Source organism: Panthera pardus, unplaced genomic scaffold (assembly GCF_024362965.1).
Source record: "Panthera pardus isolate Hobbes unplaced genomic scaffold, ASM2436296v1 HiC_scaffold_3, whole genome shotgun sequence".
Lineage (NCBI taxonomy): Eukaryota > Metazoa > Chordata > Mammalia > Carnivora > Felidae > Panthera > Panthera pardus.
In genome coordinates, this window is record NW_026526876.1 from 16,686,317 (window position 1) to 16,698,224 (window position 11,908).

The 11,908-nt window shown below is 48.1% G+C and overlaps 1 protein-coding gene across 1 annotated transcript in view; it reads right to left on the reverse strand.

Annotated features, from left to right (window-relative positions):
• Positions 1 to 9,902, reverse strand: part of TNRC6C (trinucleotide repeat containing adaptor 6C) — a 96,610-nt gene extending 86,708 nt beyond the window's left edge. The window contains 1 exon segment of the mRNA XM_019466070.2: positions 9,885 to 9,902. The gene's annotated coding sequence lies outside the window, so the exon portion shown is untranslated.
• Between the last annotated feature and the right edge of the window lie 2,006 nt (positions 9,903 to 11,908).

Consider the following 11,908-nt stretch of genomic DNA (forward strand, 5'->3'; position numbering starts at 1 on the left):
CCGGAAGCAGGCCGGGGGGTCAGGCGTCACCCAGGGGCCGGTGGAGGATGGGGAACCCAGTCAGGTATCTGGGAAGCGGAGGGTGGTTCTGTGAAACTGACTCGCAGGGTTCTTGCTAAAACTGGATTTGACAAGGAAGTTCGCGGATGGGGCTGCCAGAGGGTTCAGGAGCCTGACTGAAGTTTGGTCAGCAGTCCTGGTCAGTCTTTCTTATTTTTTTAATGTTTGTTTATTTTTGACAGAGAGAGAGAGGCAGAGAGACAGAGAGAGACAGAGACAGAGCATGAGTGGGGGAGGGGCAGAGAGAGGGGGAGACACTGAATCCGAAGCAGGCTCCGGGATCCGAGCCGTCAGCACAGAGCCCGACGCGGGGCTCGAACTCACGGACCGCGAGATCGTGACCTGAGCCGAAGTCGGCCGCTTAACCGACTGAGCCACCCAGGAGCCCCAGTCCTGGTCAGTCTTAACAATCCTTCTCACTCCTCTTCCTCCTCGAGGAAGCAGCGGGAAGGACTTTAGGCTGATGAACAAAAACTCAAAGTCACGTGACGTGAACTGCAATTAATGAACGAAAGAAGGGAGGAAGGTAGACAGAGACTCTGACAGAAGTGACCATGGTAAGTTAGCACAGGTACTGACATCTGTTCTCCTGACTGCAGGGTCAGATCTCTAGCCTGGCCCTAAACTTCCCACTTCATTTGGGTCTCACATCTCCACCGTCTGGAAAGTGTCGAACACCACACAGAAGTTGATCAACAGTCACCCATCCCATCATTTTAAAAAATGTTACCGGGCGGTCGTCAAAGCCGTCTCCGCCTGCCCTCCTTCTCCAACACGCACACCCGCAGCAGGACTCACAGGGGTCTGGCTCATGGCTGCAAGGAGGCCTCGGTTGTGGACCAGGCCCGTCGGATGCATGTGCCCGTGCGACCCGGCAGCCAGCGACCTGGCCGCTCTCTGCCTGCCGCACCAGCTCCAGCCATAAGCACAGCCCTGGGGATGGTGGACGTCTGTTGCCGTGTAGGGTCCTAGTTCCCAATCACGACCACTCAGGCAGGGAAGCGATAGTGTTGACGGCGGCCTCCCGATCCCTGGGCGGCAGTGGCGACACGGTGCCGGTGCCGGTGAGGCCTCCTCACTCTCCCAGGGAGCAGCTCTCTGGGATGAGCTGTGGGGAATCTGCTCTGGAGGCCCAGCCTAGGGGGGCGCCCCTCTCCCTTCCCTCACAATGATTTTACAAGCACCTTGTACTTAAAAACAGCTAGAGTGGTTTCTATACACTTCAACTGAACTCTGATTAAGACCAGATTTTGGGGGGGGGGGGGGGTGTGACTGGGTGGCTCGGTCGGTTGAGCATCCGATTTTGACTCAGGTCACAATCTCTCGGTTCATGGGTTCGAGCCCTGCACTGGGCTCTGTGCTGACGGCTCAGAGCCTGCAGCCTGCTTTAGAGTGTCTCCCTCTATAAATGCACATTAAGAAATTTAAACAAACAAACAAAAAAGACCTGATTTTTGTTTTTGGCAAGTAGTACATGCAACTCTCTCACCTTGACAACATCATGGTATGTGCTCATGACCTAGATATTCCACAGTGGTCTCCTGATAACGGCATTTACTGAAATGGGACCTCCTTACACACGCCCTCCGTTAGAGTCTCATGGGCTACCGCAATCACCCTAAAGCACACTGGCAGGTGAGCATGGAAAGTAACTTTTTATAAACGCCAAGCTAGAGGGACATGTTAACATACCTTATTTCTGAAATTTGGATGCACCTTACAATGAGTGTATAAATTTAATATAGTTTCATTAGCCCTCCAACTACATCCGTATGGAAGACGTTATCAGATCAATGATGTTCCAGAACTGGTGGCATCTTAGAAGTTAAGAAATAAGGGAGCCTGGGTGGCTCAGTCGGTTAAGCGTCCGACTTCGGCTCAGGTCATGAACTCACGGTCTGTGGGTTCGAGCCCCGTGTCAGGCTCTGGGCTGACAGCTCGGAGCCTGAAGCCTGCTTTTAATTCTCTGTCTCCCTCTCTCTCTGCTCCTCCCCTGCTTGCTTGCATGTGTGTGCTCTGTCTCAAAAATAAACATTAAAAAAAAAAAAAAGAAGTCAAGACATAGAAGTCTTTTGCATGATAAAGCATAGAATTTCTCTTCCATACAGATACCACATAATGGCAAAAGAAAAATACTCAAAAATCATGCCTTAACTCTAGCTATTTCAGAATCCATACTCAAAGATGTAGAGCTCTTAAACATTTTAATTTACATTTACTGAGATCTATATAAAAGAGAACTATTTTCCAGGCCTAAAAGAATCTGTGATTCCAAGGAAGATTTTCATTATTACGATCTCTTCTGCAACCTACACAGCAGCAAACGCGGCAGCAAGAAGTTCCTTAGAACAAGAGGCGAGGGGAAGACGCTACGTGCAGGAGGGTCCATCTGCTGTGTTTATTGGCAGCCCCGGCGGGGTACCAAGCCCTGGCCTTCTGTGTGTTCTGTTGACGGCTTCTGGCCGATCCGTCACCATGGCAACTTGGGGAGCTCAACTCAAAATGAACACAAACTCATTAACTACTAACTACATTATCTTAGTGCCTGTTGCTAATGAGAGAATGCTGTTTAGAGGTGTTTTCTATTCTAATGTATTACAGTTACCTCTCTAAAAAAGCATGAAATTAAATTAAATGCTACTCTTAGTACACCAGACTGGATAATATGAATGTTAAAGTAAATTTGCTTTAATAATGACCGCTAACAGTAAGAATCGTTTTATTAGAAGATTACTTTGTTTTGGTCCTTGGATTCTTCTACTCTCAAGAAATGAACATACAGGCAATTATCATACAGGCAAATATTTCCAACCTCTTTTAAGCAACAGCCAGCAGATTTAGAAGATCCAAGTAGAAAAATTTGATAACAGCATATGTTAAAGCCAAGTAAACAATACAGCATTAATATATATTGGCTTCTCTACCACCTTTTTAATATGGAACACTGGGGATATGAATATGTCCCCAGATGAGGCGACACACTGGACAGACATGAAGGGTGAACAGAGTCCCCTGAGCACAGAGATTCTCGGCTCTCTCACCTCCAGCCTGACCTCGTCTCTTTCCATACTCAATCATCTGGAACTGAACTAGCTCTTGAAAAACAGCAGATCCTAAATCTCATGAAACACAGAAGGTTTAAGTGGAATTATGTCTGAAACGTATTCTCTCAGAGCATGCTTACTGCCTGGTGTGGCAGGACCGCACGCGGGCGCGCGCCTGTGTGTGTGTGTTTTCTGTAATAAATGTACAAATTGTGGAACAGCGTCGATCCTGCGATGTTTACCCTCCAGAAGTGCAGAATCCTACAACCTGCCAGAAGAGGGAGCCCGAGACAGACTATGCCAACATTCGGTGGGAGAAGGCTGGGGAAGGGGAGGCAAACCGGCCATATTGCAAATGGGTTTTGAAAAGGAATATCCCACCTCCACGTGCCCTGTGCGCACTGGGTCCCCATCCACCTTGGCCTCAGTGACGCCACTCTCCCCCGTGGCCGACAATTCACCTGCTGCGCCAGCTCTTTGTTTGGTTCCGGAGAACGCCACCCCAGCCGGCCGGCCTTTGCAGATGCCGTTCCCTCTCTCTGTGGGCGCCCTGGAGTCCCCTCTCTGCTCTCCCCGGCCTAGCTAGCTGCCTTCTCTCCATCCTTCAGATCTCAGTTCAAGCTTCACTCAGGATGCCTCGGCCCCTCGCAGCCCGGTTCCGATTCTTCTGTTCTATGCTCTCATTAAACAACGTTCCTTTCCATCGCAGCAGCCGTTCCAGTCAGTAACGACACGGACAGCACTGCGGCTGAGGTTTCTGCCCGTTCCCCGTAAGACTCTCCCCTCCAGGAGGGTGGGAAGCCTACCTGTGCCTTTAAATCTCTCCCCCCACAGCGAACAGTGCCAGCCACACAGGAGGTATTCGGTAAAGTATCCGCCGGAACGGATTAGCCCGGTCAGTCTCCAGGCTCTGTCTGCCCCGCACCACGACCCTTCCTCTCTGCCCACCCCGCGCCACACAGTCATCGAGTAGGCGGCGGTCTCAACGTACCCGCTGCCGCCAGTTCTCTCGCCACCGTCGGACTCATCTTCAATCTGGCATGCTCCGGGATCCTTCTAAAATGCGAACCTCATGATGTCACTCCCCCATTCAAAATCTCCAGTGGCGCCCTCTGGTCTAAAAGGTCACCCTGGAGCCCCAACACGGGCCCTGTGGGCCTCCCTGCCCTCCACCTCTCTAGTTTCAACTCACTGTTCGTGGTAGGACAGGCTGGTGAGAGGGGCCCCATGGGTGGGTTCAGGATGGCCGGGAAAAGGCGCCCCCCACCTCGTGTCATGTGCACAGCTGACTTGGGGACAACCGGGAGAGGGGCCAGTCCCAGCCTGTGTTTATCTTGTTCTAAACCACTATTTGCCTTTCCCCCAGTTTTCCCACTTAGTTTTAAAAACAGGCCATCTTTTCTTCCAGGGATATAAATATTGAATGAAAAGTGAAATGCACTTAAATCCTTTCAGGAACGAGACGTGGGATAAATAAAACACAACCCCCGGAACATTTTATTGAGTTCATTTGCTTATATATCTAACCTGTCTCTTTGAGAACAGAGAATCTATCTCTGTCCGGTGGATATTTGTTAATTGTCTAATTAATGAACTAACTTGACAACTCTAGCTAGCAAAAGGTGACTAACCACTCCTTTATTAATGCAATCTTTAGTGGACGTGTTAAAAGCTAGATAGAACGTGATCACAACTACCGTATTTTCTGAAATTACTGTTACAAATGACCGTACACATAGAAAGAAAGGGCAACGACTGAGGCATGAAGAAAACTAAGCTGCCACGATGAGTCTCTCTGCCCAGCTCTAGAGGCCAATTTAATAGTAGAAACCAGTCAGGAATAAGAGAGCAAATAACTCAGCTTTTTAAAAGGTAGCAAAACGTTTGACTAATTCGCCAAAGATCCGTGGAGAGCAAGAAAGCACAGGAATGACATTCAACACCATCAGCCCTCACAGATATCCAGTCGAGGGCACAATGAGAGATCACCACCCACCTATCAGAATGGCTACCAAAATCGAGACTGACTTTCCAGGTGTTGGTAAGATGTAGAACTGGGAAGGGGTGTAACCACTTTGAAACGTTCTGCGGTTTCCTCGAAGGGTAAAGCCGTGTCTACTCCAAGATCCGGCCGTTCTATTCCTACACGTCGACCACAGAAAAAATCATAGCAAATGTCCATACAGAGACCTCGGTATCAAAGTTCGTAGAGGCTCTATTCACGGGAGTTAAAAACCAGAAACAACTCAACGTGCCCACGAACGGGTAAATGGACAAACTGTGATGTACCCAAACGATGGAACTCTGCTCAGCAACGAAGAGGGGTGAACTGCTGATATCCACGACAGGGACGAAATCCCTAAAGCATTACTGAGGGAAAGAAGCCAAGAGTGAATCCTGTGTGATTCCGTTTCCCTAACGAGAGTCTCGAAAAGAAAACCTGCGGTAGTGGCGGGAAGCGAATCAGCCAACGTTTGCCTACGGACCGATGCAGGCGGGGAGGGCATGGGAAGTGGCTAGGAAGGGTCGGGGAAACCTTCAGGAGTGGTTTCATCGCGGGGACGGTTTCCAGGCTCGCACGCACCGAAACTTACGAAACACGTGCAGTGTACTGTGTGCCAATTTAAATCAATAAAGCTGTTTTAGAAAAAAGAAAAAGAAAAAAAGAAAGTAATCTGTTAAGTGATTTCTCCGAGAGCAGATTGTCAGCTTCCTTTGGAGCTATAAACTGTAACTTTCGCTAAACTTGGAACTGCCTTTATGTTTAACGTTTGGCTTAGTTAAGCTAAACGGGGATGTGGACTTTCACTTCGTCGGAGACTCATCAGAAGGGCCTGCAAGGAGATGTTGTCAAAGGGCCTGTAACAGAAGCAGCGTGCGGCTTCCCAGCCACCGGCGGATATTCCCTTCCTTCTAAGTCTGAGGGGGAACTCCTACGCACGTACCCGCTTAGCTGTCTTCCCCCCGATAATTTCTATCCTTTTAAGCTGCCTACGTATTAGGGGAAAATTACCACACCTTAATATACTTTCTTTCATTCCCACGGAAAAAATAGGAATGCATTTATTATATCTTCCTTCTCCAGGGATTTAACAGAAAAACTAAACAATTACTTTAAACACGGTAACATGGCTAAAGAGAGATATCTAATATTTAAAATCCTCTAAGATACCATCCCATAAAGATCCCTCACAAACTGAATCCCTTAGGAATTTCTTTCAGCCTCACTTGAAAAGACCCTAAGGTACTTCCTAAAATGAGCGATTACACTGACAATGGATATACGATGTTGATGTGTCCCTCACAGGGCAGTACGATACATATATAACTGGCAGCCGGAAGATGAGGTTCTAGTGTTCTGCCCCTAATTACAGCTGTCCAGACATAGACTAAGCGCTTAACCTCTCTGAACCTCATTTCCTAATCAATGAAGGAACTGGAGAGTCTCTAAGGATCCCTCACCCCCTAAGATTTTGTTAATTTTGTAGACAGGCAAACAAAACGCCATATTTTATAAACCATACTATGCTGAGCACGCTAACCAGACTTGTAGCGACTGCTTCTAAGAGTAGCTCATACGCTCAAAATAATATCTGCTTTGGTTATGTGGACGTGAACGCGAATACACGTGAACTCGGGGAACCTGGCCAATTTCACCACACCGTGTGATTCAGGAACACACGGACGTGACGCCTGATAAAAACAAACCGCTGAGTGTTGTGCTGAGCAAATAGCTCAGGACCGAGTGAACCGCAGTCGGCCCGCGCCGCCGAAGAGGAGGGCCAGCTAACTGGTGAGGCGGAGGCTGGGTCCTCACTTCCACTCGTCCATATCTACACCCGACTACGAGATTGGGGGGGCACGCTTTCAGCTTCACTTCTCACCTGCATTCGTACCGAGAGAAATACACGTCGAGAATGAGCCTTAACAGGACTACAGCACAGTGCGTATCATCTGTGACCCCCCCAAAACCCCTGTCACCCCGCCTAAGGCTGCCGAGGGCATACGGTTTCAACTGATTTACGTTAACAAAAGCTCATAAAGATTTTCGTAAAATTAGCGTGACAAATTGAACGCATGGCAAAGTTGAACACCCGATCGCAAAACTTAAATTATAGTCCACCCTTTGAAGCAAGATTAGGAGACTAATCATAATGTGTGAATTTATTACAGTATATGACTCAAAACCATAAAGCGTTAATCATATGGAGTTTGAGACATATCGGGTCATCAAGATACTCGCTTTCATACATGATATAATTAACTGAGCTTCTTGTATGAAAACTTATCTATTTTATGAACTTTAGGAAATCTGGTCAAAACCAATAAATTAAATTACTTCACATTTATGGATGTTATAATTAATCCTAAAAAAATTAAATTCATAAAAGACCCAGAACACAATAATAGACAACTTGGGCTCACAAAGTCATCACATCACATAGAAAGCTATTGTTATCTGTGCCCAAATTAAGAGCAGCGCCCAAAATAAAGAAAACAGATCACGGATTACCGAAGCAAAACCCATTAAAAAGCGTCAGGTGCTCAGACGGCAGAAATACAATACATAGGTTGGTGGTATCTCACGACAGGGTCGTGTCTGACTGCCAGCCCCCAGCTACGAGAGCACCCCGAGTCTCACCGAGGCGGAACAAGTCACTGTGTTCCGCTCCCTCTCCCTCTAGTCACCAATAACGCAGAGAGAGTGTTTCACAGAATTTACAAAAAACAATTTTGCTTGTGAACAGGCTCTCACGAAGGTTTTCCAAGTGCGGAGCGCAGTTCTTTGAGGGGCAGGGGCCGAGGGGAGTGCTCATCAGGGAAAGGGCGGGCCCAGCCTGTGGTGCCCAACACGCACGTCCAGTCAGAGATTCAGAACCACCTTCCTGCAGGCAGTTAATTTCAATCTGAACCAGTAATAGGGGAGCACCTGAGAAAAATGTAAACCTCGATACTGCTCATATTCATTAACGAATTACCTAACGGCACTGTTAGAGTATTTATAATTTAAAACGCCTTTTTTCGTTGTTTAGAAGACATTAATAACCATTACTGTTATGTGTGCTGAGGCTAGTTATAGTTAGTACAGCTGATGACAAATTGGACCCAAAGGAGCAGTAATTTAGAGGAGAGAAAAGGAGAACGTAAAATACCAGCAGAGTTTGGAGTATGCAACGGCAATACTCATCGGAACGGTAACGGGAAATGATAACTCCGGGTAGTGTGGCAGGACCACGTAAGTCACGATCACTGCACAACCAAAAGCGATTTGTTACTATCTGAAGAGTCAACGATGACAACAGAATGCAGCCGAGATTGAATCGGGTTATAAAAGCTTCCCAGAATGCTTTAAAAAAGAAAAAAAAGGGGGGAAGTGGGGGGATTCAGAACAACGATCCTGTAGTTGTAAGAGGTGAGTGTTAAGAAACCACTGTTTCTTATTCAAGATGGTCACTGCCAATACAACTATGCACCACAACCCTTTGGACCTTCTGGAAAAGTGTGATATAAACTCCCACTGCTTCTCCGAGTACAGAAAAATGTCCTTTTTGAGAACCAGGCTGCCGCTCAGCATTGACTTGATAGGAAGTGCCAGGCGTACTGCGACCCTGGTGCAGGGACTCGGAGGCCCGCTGCACGGGGGTCGGGAAGCCCAGGCCCTCTCCGGTCTGCTCTCTCCACAAACTGCTGGCCAAGTGCGGGCCACTTAACTCGCGCCATCAGCCTGTCTCTTCACGGTAAACTAACACCTGCTCCGCTCGGGCATGCGGTTCAAATGAAGTCATAGACACAGATTTTACTTCGGAAACTAAGACGCCAAACAAAAGTAGGGTCTTACCAGTGGCACCACCCGAAACGGCACCCCGCTAAGTGTTTACAGCGTGTGTACATGCTTGCGTGTGCTCGCGTGTGTGACTGTGCACACGTGACGGTCCAACAGAAACTGTAACATCGTAACCATTCGTTACAGCTAACCCTTACTGAGCACCAACTGTATGCCGGGCCCTGAGCCCGTTCCCTACATGGTCTCACTGGATCTGCACAAGCAGCTTTACGAGGTGGGAACCATGCGCTCACCAGCTTTCTCATTTTAAACAGGAGGTGCTCGAGGTTGACAAGTGAGGTCGCCGGCCCCAAATTACAGAGCTGGTGTGCGCGGATCCCGCACGCGCACGCGCCACCGGACTGTCCCCGACTAGAGTGAGCACGGAGTGAAGCTCGTGGCGTGGCTGCCGCTTCGCTCCCTTTCCAGCAGATCCCAGGGATGCCCAGGTTTCTGAGGGAACTACGTGCGTTTGCAACACCCACGAGGCAGTCATAAGCGAAGTCGGGACTCAAAATAATAAAGAAATCTTTTCTGTATCAGTAAGCAAAGAGGGAATAAGAAAAGAATAGACCTCTTTTTATTATAAAGAGTCAGCAGAGAGAAAGTGGAAGCTTCAAAAATGTCAGTATCTTTCAGTCTTATTCAAACCGGATCAACATTATCAGCTTAGTCCTTGTTTGGTGGAAAGCAAACCAAAGGAAAATGAAAAAGCATTTTTTAGAAAGCGAATACGACGTTCTTTAAGCATTTTTAGGTCAAACAAATGCCAATGAAATACAGATGTAAAAACAGTGATAAATGAAGAATTTCACAGTGAATAATAAAAGAAGATTCAAAAGATTCAAAGGGTTAGAGTCTTTGTTTCTAACTATCAATTGAAACGAGAGTCACCCTCATCATAAAAAGTCTGCTGCTGCAGTAAAATGTGCCGCCCGCAAATAAAATAAACTTACCTTTGGTTTTTTGATCAGCAGCCTGAAAAAGAAAAAATCAGAAACTCTTTAGGAATAATAATGTGTAGAGCGTGCACATCTATGAAAGTTTATACACAGACTTTAATACTGTAACTTTTAAAAATGAGTTTTTGCCCAGGTGATTTATTAAAATTTATTAATGAGAAAAATGTCTAATTGCCTACATGCTATCACATGCCAACAGTGATCTCAAGACCAAAACAGCCACCTATCTGGAAGCTCATCCGAGCTCTGTATTTTAATACAGACTAAAAAGTATACAGTTTAAATCACAAGACACATTAAACTAGGCAAGAACAACAAATGGCATAACTTGGTGGATTGAACGCCATAAAATTCAAGTGCGACCGAAAGATTTACAGTAGGACTTTCAATTCTTAACATTTACTAACAGGATTTATAAAAGAACCTCGGCCAAATCTGCGAAACTGGCTTCTAGCTTCCCTAAGCAAATCAGTTACGCGGCCCTTTCCTCACTTCTCAGACACGACTGCCCTGGACGGGGCGCCATGAGCGAGGAGCGCGGACCCTCTTTAGCGGCAACAACGAAAACCAGACTCCTCTCAAACGCCGCTCTACCACTTCCAGCCCCCGAAGACAGGTACTCTGCGGCTGTCACCCCATTTCCGTTTCGCTAGTATAACAGCTATTTTTTGCTAATCAAAGATTTGGCGTATTGCTTTTTGGAGGTCATCAAACGAAACTCTGTAACATAATGGCCGGGACGGGGCAAATGAGGCACGTGCTGATTATAGTCAATGGGGTGGTGGTTCTGGCCAAACCTTTTTCTGAGCACCTTCCTTCTTTTTCTTTTCTTCCTGCTTTTTCTTTTTCTTTTCTTCCATCAAACGTTCCTCTTTTTGTGTTTCTTGTTCTTTCTCCCTGTTCAACATAAAGAAAGATGGCATTAGTATAAAGTCCCTCTTAAACCAAATGGTACGCAGAAGGGCGCTCCAAAAAGAGGCACTAAAAACGGGGCCACTTCTCGGGGCCACGGCCAGTTGTCCTGAGCGCACTAGTGCTTCCGTGGCTGTTCATTCAGCCCACGTGTCAAACGCCGTGCTTCCAGAAGGCAGTGTGTTAGGCGGTAAGGGCGCGGCCTGCAACAAGACTGCTCATACAGCCCGGCCCCAGGCCTGCGTCCCTGTGCTCAGGAGCCTCGCTGTCAGCACCCCCGAGGGCACCGATCAAAAATGCAAATTCCTGGGTTCCACCCTAGCCCGAATCAGAACCTTCGGAGAGGATTCTTTTTTTAAGTTTTTCTTTCTTTATTTTTGACAGAGGGAGGAGGAGGGAGAGGGAGAGGGACAGGAAGGCAGGAGCCGAGAGAGAGGGAGACAGAGAATCAATCCCAAGCAAGCTCTGTACTGTTAACGCAGAGCCCGACGTGGGGCTTGAAGTCTCCAACCGTGAGATCGTGACCCGAGCTGAAATCAAGGGTCGCACTCGTAACCGACTGAGCCACCCGGGTACCCCCAAGGCAGTTAAGCAAAGATTCCTACCCAGCGTGGAGAGCCGCTACAAGGCTACACGGGAACACAGCGCAGAGTCACGGCCCTCGGAAGGGTGAGCCCTGTAAGCCAGGCCTCGAACACTGCAGGAGCATCCGGCTGGCACGGCCTGGTGGGTCAGATACCAACTTACTGCTGGGCAGCTCCAAATTCAACCTTCAACACACACTGCTGTGCGTACCTGGGCGGGTTCCTTCAATATTTCTCCTTTCCAGCGGGCGCGACTGAGCATGTAGCTCGCTGTGAAGACGCCAGTGAGGACCCCAGCCATGGGCCAGAAAGGGCGGTCCCTCAAGCAACCCTGCAGCACGTGGTCTAGTGTCACCTGCCCGTGACCCTTTGCACACAGACACCTTGTGCTCCAGGCCCCCTGCCAATCACCCTGCCCCTACGTTCGTCTCTTGTGGTCCCGTCAATGACACGGCCCTCCCGCCGGGACCCCGCGTGCTCCCCATCTCCTGCCGCACTGATACTCCTTCCCCAGCACGTCCA